The following is a 9,608-nucleotide window of genomic DNA, read 5'->3' as shown; positions in this document are numbered from 1 at the left end:
TGCAAAGGAAAAGCTGGGCAGGTGCAGACCTACCTAGGAATTGCATGCACAGACTTGGAGTCCAGAAGGCAGAGGGATCTTGGGCTGTTAGGGGAAGGCAGAGTGACTTCAGCAACAAGGGACGGCAAAACAAATCCAAAGGTTCCCACTTCCAATCGATCCACTAGGGCCAGGTCCTCCCAGTCTCAAAAGTCCCACGCTATCCAGTCCAACTAAGAACCCAGGATCTTCCTTTTCCTCCAATAGCTCCTACAGTCCAGACCTCAGACCCTGCCCACCTCTCCTCCATGAGCCCTGCCCTCCACCACGTGGAATGTCTTGGCCATTGGAATAACTGTCTTCCACTCTAAACTCCTCCCAGCCCTCCAAACTCCACCCCAAGGTTCAAATTCCACCCGTTTCCAGCAGGCTGGTCACCTGAAAGAGTTCTCCAACAATCTCTGCCACCTTACCCCTTCCTCCATAGCCCTCCTCTGGGACTCAGACTTTCTTCCTTCTGAACAGAATCTCCTTGTCTTCTTCTGGCTCTGTCCCTTCTACACTCAACTTCTTCCAGAGTAGGATGTCCCGGCCCTACTGGTCTTTCTCCCTTTTCTTTAATCTCTTTGGGATACAGACCTTGTACTGATATTTCTGGGTCAAAGGGTATGCACAATTTGATAGCTCTTTTGGCCTAGTTCCAAATTGTCCTCCAGAATAGCTCAACCAGTTCACAATTGCACTAACAATGTAATTAGCATCCTTATTTTTCCATTTCCCCTCCAGCATTTTTCATTTTCCTTTTCTTTCATGTTAGCTAATATGATGGGTGTGAGGTGGTACCTCAATTATTTTCATTTGCATTTGTAATTATTAGTGATTTAGAGCTTTTTTCATGTGGGTATTGGTAACTTGGATTTTTCTTTGAAAACTCCAAGAAGAAATCCACGTTATCAACAACTATATTAAAAAATAGTTACAATCTGTAATCACTTATCCAATTCACTGATAATTAGAAAGAAAAATGACAAATATTTGCAGGCCTGAGGAGTGCTTTTGTGGAGCAGTGAACTGACCCAGGCATTTCTGTAAAACAATTTGGGGCTGTGCACAAAAAGTTCCTAAAGTGTTCATACTCCTTGATCTTGGAACACCTCTCTTAGCCTTGCGCACCAGCAGGATCAAAGAAACAGGAAAAGAGCCCAAGTGTTCAAAAATATTTTTAGTGGCCTTGTTTGTTATAGCATAGAATTGGAGAAAGGAGGTATCTATTGATGGCCCTAATGGCTGAGAAAATTATGACACATTAATGCAATGGAATATAACAGAAAATTCATTCTGGGGACAAGCCCTAAATGTACTCAATGTGGGAAGGTCTTCAGCCAGAAATCATCTTTTATTTACACTAGAGGATTCACATTCATCAATGGACTTTATGGAGAAATGGCTTTCTCTGGAAGGAGAGGGTCATTAGACATTAGAATATTCATACTGGAAAGAAGACCTGTAAAAGCAATGACTATGGGAAGGCATGCTTGACTGTTCATTGGAGAAATTGTACTGGGGAGAACACATACGGACCTCTTAGAGGAGGGTAGGCCTACTGCTGCAGCAAAGACTAGATTAGGCATCTGGAATTTCATTCTATGCATAAATATAATGAATTTTTCTCTAAAATACTAATGTTATGATTACACATGTATAACCTATATCAGATTGCTTGATGTCTTGAGGAGGGGGGGATGGGAGGGATGGAGGGAGAAAAAATCTAGAACTCAAAATCTTACAGTAAATGAATGTTGAAAACTATCTTTACATGTAATTGGAAAATAAAATACTATTTACAAGGAAAAAAAAACAAATAAAATACCTTTTGTCATTACTCCTTAATAATATTCAATACCATTCCTATACCATAACTTCTTTAGCCATTCCTCAAATGAACGGTACTCACTTGTTTCCAGTTCTTTGCTGGCACAAAAGAGCCCTAGTATTTATATTTTGAAATCTGTTGGACATTTATTTTGGAAATGATTTCTTTAAGCAGCTAGGTGGCTCAGAGGATGAAGTTGTATGTCTGGAGTCAAAACACCTGAGTCAAATAAAGTCTGATACTGACTTGTTGTGTGACCATTGACAGGTCAACTAATGTACTCCTGCCTGAATTACTCCAACTGTTTGTTGCTGTAGTGGTGGTTCAGTCCTTCAATCTTGGCTGACTCTTCAGGACCCCATGGACCTTTCCCCCCAGGCCCTTCAATCACCCACTACCTCTCCAAGTCCGTCCAAAATCATGTTTGTTGTTTTCATGTCACTATCTCTCCACCTCATCCTCTACCATCCCCTTTTCCTTTTGCCTTCAATCTTTGCCAACACTGAGATCTTTTCCAATGAGTCCCATCTTCTCATTATGTGGCCAGAGTATTTAAGCTTCAGCTGCAGTATCTGACCTTCCAGTGAATAGCCTGGATTAATTTCTTTAAGTATGGGCTGATTTGATCTCCTTTGTGGTGTCCACCTGAACGTTGGTTAAAGAGACAACAAGCTAGGTGATAAGTAAATTCATATTGTTTTATTCCCTTAGGTTAGCAGCATGTAACCTGTTACATGGAGGCAGAGCTTTAACTCTGACTCATTCAAGTAATTTTAGGAGGACATTTAAATCCTGACTCAGGATGTCTGTGTTACTCAGTTTTATGGTCTCCATATGTTTAACCAGAGCATGAGAAAGGAAATTTAAATAAGATAGGCAAATGTCAGGTCCAGGATACCTGTGTTTCCTTTACCACCATCTAGGTAGTGTCTGGGTTAAAGGACCCTTAGTGGTCATATACATAAGAATGCTCTTGATCAGCTTTAGCTCTTGACACAGGAAGGGGCATTCTCAGCTCACTCAGGAAGAAAAGATCAATTCAGGTTTTTGGCCCTTCTAGAGGCTCAGTTGATCTTAAATGATTATCATTCCCTGCTTTTGATCAAAGGTAAAATGAAGGCTTCACCTGTAGACCAAAGAAAGGTGTGGGAAAAACCTTCTTCCTCAGGGGGTGGAAAGAGATGTGCACTTGGAGCAGGCATCTTCAGATGATCCTGGAGTCCACATCCAGAAGTTGGCAGTGATAATCGTTTAAAATCAATTGACCCCCAATAAGGTCCAAAACCCTGAATTTATTTTTTTTTCTCTCTGAGAGAACTAAAATACCCCTTCCTGTGTCAGCAACTACAGGACCAGATGGAACTGACCAGCACTGTTCCTACCTGTGATCACTAAGGACAGGATACCTGGGATAAGACACACTCTTGAATGGTGGTACTTTTCTTATCTTGGTACCCTGTGGACATCTGTTATGTAAGGGAAACATAGATATCCTGGATCGATAATTTCAATTGACACTTTGAAATTCTCCTATTTTATTGTGTTTACAAACTATTCAACTAAGAAAGTTCCTTTCCCATGCTATATGTTAAAAAACATATGGAGGCTGGGTCAGGGTTTAAATGTCTTCCAAAAATTTCTTGAGTCAATCAGAGTTAAAGCTCTGATTCCATGTACATGAGCTACTTAAGGGAATAAAACAATATGAATTTACTTATCACCTAGCTTCTTGTCTCTTTAACCAAATTTCAGGTCGACAGTAACAGTGCTGTGACGTTGGATGGAACTGAAGGAACAGGAGAAAACTACAGCCCACCCCAGCAATGCTTCAGTGGCTCAGGTGCCTCAAGATCTTTTTTTTCCAGGAGTCCTAACCTGGATGAGATTGGGTTTCTCCTATTCCCAGCTTCCATGGACCTCCCACTAGTTTGGTTGCAGGTCAAAAGAAAATTCCCTTTAAGTTAGCTCTGGGGTCAGGGATCTCTCAAAAACCATCAGCAAGTATTATATATAATGGGGATAAACTAGAAGCATTTCCAATAAGATCATGGGGGAAACAAGGATGTCCATTATCACCACTGTTATGCAATATTGTGCTAGAAATGTTAGATATAGCAATTAGAGAAGAAAAAGAAACTGAAGGAATTAGAATAGGCAAAGAAGAAACAAAGTTATCACTCTTTGCAGATGACATGATCGTCTACTTAGAGAATCCTAGAGAATGAAGTAAAAAATCACTTGAAATAATAAATAAATTTAGCAGCGTCTTAGGATATAAAATAAACCCACACAAATCATTGGCATTTCTATTTATTACTAACAAAGCCCAGCAGCAAGAGATAGAAAGAGAAATTGTATTTAAAGTTATTGTAGACTCTATAAAATATTTGGGAGTCTACCTACCAAAACAAAACTAGGAACTTTATGAACACAATTACAAAACACTTTTCACACAAATGAAATCGGATCTAAATAATTGGAAAAATATCAGTTGCTCATGGGTAGGCTGAGCTTATATAATAAAAATGACAATTCTACCTAAATTAATTAATTATTCTGTGCCATGCCAATCAAACTACCAAAAAATTACTTTATAGAGCTAGAAAAAGCAATAACAAAATTCATCTAAAAGAACAAAAAGTCCAGAATATCAAAGGAACTAATGAAAAGAAATGCAAGTGAAAGTGGCCTAGCTGTACCTGATCTTAAATGTTTTATAAAGCAGCAATCATCAAAATTACTTGGTACTGCCTAAGAAAGAGTGGTGGATTAGTGGAATAGGTTAGGTACGCAAGATACCACAGTCAATGACTATACTAATCTACTATTTGATAAATCCAAAGATTCCAGCTTCTGGGATAAGAAATCACTAATTAGCAAAAACTGCTAGGAAAACTGGAAAAATGTATGGCAGAAACTGGGTATAGACCAACATCTTACACCCTATACCAAGGTAAAGTCAAAATGGATACACAATTTAGATATAAAGACTGATACTATAAGGAAACTAGAAGAGCAAGGAATAGTTTATCTTTCAGATCTATGGAGAAGGGAAGAATTTATGACCAAACAAGAGATAAGAGAACATTATGAAATGCAACATGAACAGTTTTGATTACATTAAATTGAAAAGTTTTTGTGCCAATAAAGCCAATGCATCAAAGATGAGGATGGAAGCAGAAAACTGGGAAAGAAGTTTTACAACCAATGTCTCTAATAAAGGCTTCATTTCTGAAATATATGAATGGAGTCAAATTTATAAAAATGCAAGTCATTCCCCTGTTGATAAATGGTCAAAGGTCATGAACATGCTGTTCTCAGATGAAGAAGCTAAAGCTATCTATAGTCATATGAAAATTGTTCTAAATCACTATTGATTAGAGAAGTGCAAATCAAAACAACTCTCTGGTACCACATCACATTGATCAGATTGGCTAACATGACAAAACAGGAAAATGATAAATGTTGGAGAAGATGTGGGAAAATTGGAACACTAGTGCATTGTTGGTGGAGTTGTGAACTGATCCAGCCATTTTGAAGAGCAATTTGGAACTATGCCCAAAGGGCTATAAAATTGTGCATACTCTTTGACCCAGCAATACCACTTCTATTTCTTTATCTCAAAGAGATCATAAAATTGGGAAAAGGACCCACATGTACAAAAATATTTATAGCGGCTTTTTTTGTGGTGGCAAAAAACTGGACATTGAGGGAATATCCATCAGCTGGGGAATGGATGAACAAGATGTGTTATATGAATGTAATGGAATACTATTGTGCTATAAGAAATGATGAGTAGGTAGAATTCAAAAAAACTTGAAAAGACTTACATGAACTGATGCTGAGTGAAGTGTGAGGACCAAGAGAACACTGTACACAGTAACAGACACATGGGGTGACTGACTCTGATAGACTTGCCTCTTCTTAGTAAAGCAGGAATCTAAGATAAGCTCAAAAGATTCATGATGGAAATTAGTATCCGCACCCAGAGAAAGAAATATAGAGTCTGAATGCTCATGGAAGCTGTTAACCTGAAAGTTTGGTTAAAGAAGGCAACCAAATTAGGTGATACATGATTATATAGTTTATTCCCTTTTAGCTAGCGAATCATGTCAACGTGGAAGGCAGAATGTGATTCTGACTTGGAGATTAAGCAAAATGAGAGCAGTTTTATAGTTTAGAGTGATCAGAATCAGGATGTCTGTGTTACAAAAAATACAGCCTCCATATGTTTGCCTAACATATAGCATGGGAAAGGAATTTTCCCAATTGAATAAGGTTGTAAATACAATAAAACAGAAGAATGTCAAAGTGTAAATAGAAACTCAAGATAAGAAAAGTCCCATTATTCAAGAGAGTATCTGGTCCCAGACTTCCTGGGCTTAGTTGATCAGTTCTATCTGTTCCTGGAATTTGCTGACAGAGGAAGGGGTGTTCTTAGTTCACTCAGAGAGAAAAAGATTAATTCAGGTTTTTTGGACTTTATTGGGGCTCAATTGATCTTAAATGATTATCAGGGGTCGTGAGGAGTTAGACACAACTGGACTTGTGGATTCAGCTGATGGGGAAATGATGGGGCATGGGCCCAAGCTGAGATCTTTGCCCCTTGCCCCAAAGGAAATCTGGCTGCCATTTCATTTGTCTAAGGCCCCAGCTCCTCATCTCCCTTTGAAAGCCCTAGCCCTACCTCTTGATCTTATTCAGATGGGCCTTTGCCCCTTGCCCTAAAAAGAATCTGGCTGCCATTCATCTACAAGTCCCAGAAAACCCTTAAACTTTTATTACTCTTGGTCTCAAACAGTTCCCCATCAACTCCCCTTATCTCCCTTTGAAAGCCCTAGCCCCACCTTTTTATTTTATTCAGGTGCCTTTCAAACTTCTTCCTTCCAGTTCCCTTCATTATCTATTCCCACTATCTATTCACTCTCTCAGACATTCCAGTCCGAATTCTCACCTAGACTCTTTTCCCAGCCCCTCCTCTGGTCACCCAAAATTACTTGAGTGTATATAAGATCCACCCTGGCCCCCATTTAAACTCTGAGACTTTCTCATGCCCAGTCATCCTTACGGACATCACTAATGTTCAGATTCCTTAAGATCTGGCCTGTATGGTTTATCTCTAATAAACTTTTTCTCTGGCTGAAAGAACATGTGGGTTGAATTCATTCAGACAGTGCCCACATATCATGATCTGAGGGTCCCAGAAACCCTAAACTTCTAGACCTTATCACAGGGATAGCCCTCTGTCCATTGTGCCAGACATTATCTTGAATAAAGGGACTTTTCTTATCTTAATATTTTATAGACACATGTTATATTATGTTATGTTAATGATAGAAGAAACACAGATATCCTAGATCTATCATTTCAATTGACACCTTGACATTCTTTTATCTTACTGTATTTGCAATCTATCCAATTAAGAAATTCCTTTCTCATATCATGAGTTAACACATATGGAGACTATAACTTTGGCTGGCATAGGCATCCTGAGCCAGGATTACTCTGAAGATGTAAGGTCCCCTTTTTCTGTCCATCCTTGGGTTTGCTGTCTATAATGAGCTCCCATGCATATCTCCATATGCATGTTTCACAAACTTGGAGAGAAATAAACTGGCACATGCAGCCTAATTTTGTTTGTCTTTCTAATAATGAACTCAGTAATGGTTGACATCTTCTATGAATGATGTAGCAGTGTTTAATTGTTTAGGTAAACTGGAAGCAAAGTCACCTAAAATAAATTAGTAGAGACCATGAATTTGTAAGCTCTTACAAACCCTAGAATTCAAAGAATCATAATTACTTGGTATTATATAATTAGAACTTGTGCCAAATTTCAAAGGAAAAATTAAGCGGAGTGAAGATTTGTTTTATTCTGTAGATAGTCTGGGATAAGATTGAGAAATACAGACTAGAGGAAGTGAGAAAGTAGAAGAAAGTAAGAGAGTACCAGATCAGAATATGAAAGAAAACAAGAAAGAAACAGTTTTGAAGTTTGAAGGGTGTTGACCTGAAAGTTGGTTAAAGAGACAACAAGCTAGGTGATAAGTAAATTCATATTGTTTTATTCCCTTAAATTAGTGCAGGTATGTGGAATTGATAGGGGTGGGGCCCAAGCCAAGATCTTTGCCCTTTGCCCCAAAGGGAATCTGACTCACAGGCCCCAGACCCTCATCTCCCTTGAAAGCCCTAGCTTACCTTTAGATCTTATTCAGATGCACCTTCAACCCTTGCCCTGAATAGAATCTGGCTCCTGTTTGTCTACAGGACCCAGAAAACCCTTAAACCTTCAAATTTCCTAATCGGCTCCCTCTTGTCTATAGGCCCCAGAAAGGCCTTCCTTTATCTCCTTTTGAAAGTCCTAGCCCCACCTTGATTTTGTACAGATGCCTTTCAAACTTCTGCCTTCCTGTTCCCTCCATTATCTATTCCCATTGTCTATTCAATCTCTCTGACCTCCCCAATTAGAATTCTTACCTAGACCCTTTTCCCAACCCCCTTTTCTGGCCACCCAAAGTTACTTTAATATTTAAGATCCACCTTGGCCCTCATTCAGATGCTGAGAATCTCAAGCCCACAAGGCTGAGAACTTCTTATGCCCGCTTGTCTTTATGGGCGTCACCTGGTCAATGTGATTTATCACTAATAAACTTTTCCTCTGGCTGAAGAAGATTTGAGTTGAATTCATTCAGCAGGGCCCCGGTACCGCGATCTTGGGGTCCCAGCACCCCAAAACCCCTAGACCTCTTCAGAATCAGAGCTTTAACTCTCACTGACTCAAGCAATTTTTGGAGGACATTTAAACTCTGACTCAGGATGTCTGTGTTACTCAAAAAAAAAAAATACAGCCTCCATATGTTTTTGAACATATAGCATGGGAAAGGAAGTTTCTTAGTTGAATAGGTTGTAAACACAATAAAATAGGAGAATGTCAAAGTGTCAATTCAAATTATAGATCCAGGATATCTGTGTTTCCCTTACATAACATATGTCCACAGGATACAAAGATAAGAAAAGTCCCACTACTCAAGAGAGTGTCTGGTCCCAGGTATCCTGTCCTTACTGATCACAAACAAGAAGAATGCTGGTCAGTTCCATCTGATCCTGTAATTGCTGGCACAGGAAGGGGCATTCTCAGTTGACTCAGAAAAGATTAATTCAGGCTTTTGGCCCTTATTGGGTCTCAATTGATCTTAAATGATTATCAAAAGTTTGAATTAAATTCCACTCTAAGTGTTAAGGTTTAGGGATGCTGGGACTCCAAAATAGTGATGAACAGGTCCTGCCTGAATTGTAATGCAGAACATTATTTTACCATTTAGGTAGTAGAACCCTTTAGGCCATGGAAAACTCCAAATTCCTTAGCAAGACCCTTATCTGGCTGCTCAGACCACAGCCCTCAGATCATATCTCTGGAAGCCTCCATTGTGAGAAAGTTTGCACAGCATTATCATATCTACACAGAGGGAGAAGGGTGTCCTTGACTAGCCCCCAAAAAAACCTCTTCCTCTTGCCAGACTTCAAAGATCCATCCCCCTCCCTGTCCTGTATACTCCCTATATAAACCCTAGCTCAACCCCTGATGGGGGCTGCTTGATTTGGATGTGAATATCCCTGGCAGCCGCGCGCTAATAAAGTCCACAATTTAAAATTAACCTGGGTGGTCAACTCGCTAATTTCTCAGTATAACAGAATGAATTCAACCCAAGCCTCCTTTCAGCCAAAGACCAGGTTTATTAAAACATGGATGGGTGGT

Source organism: Phascolarctos cinereus, unplaced genomic scaffold (genome assembly GCF_003287225.1).
Source record: "Phascolarctos cinereus isolate Bilbo 61053 unplaced genomic scaffold, phaCin_HiC Scaffold_726;HRSCAF=1367, whole genome shotgun sequence".
Taxonomy (NCBI): Eukaryota; Metazoa; Chordata; class Mammalia; order Diprotodontia; family Phascolarctidae; genus Phascolarctos; species Phascolarctos cinereus.
The sequence above is the reverse complement of the archived record's forward strand: the minus strand, read 5'-3'. Positions refer to the sequence as shown.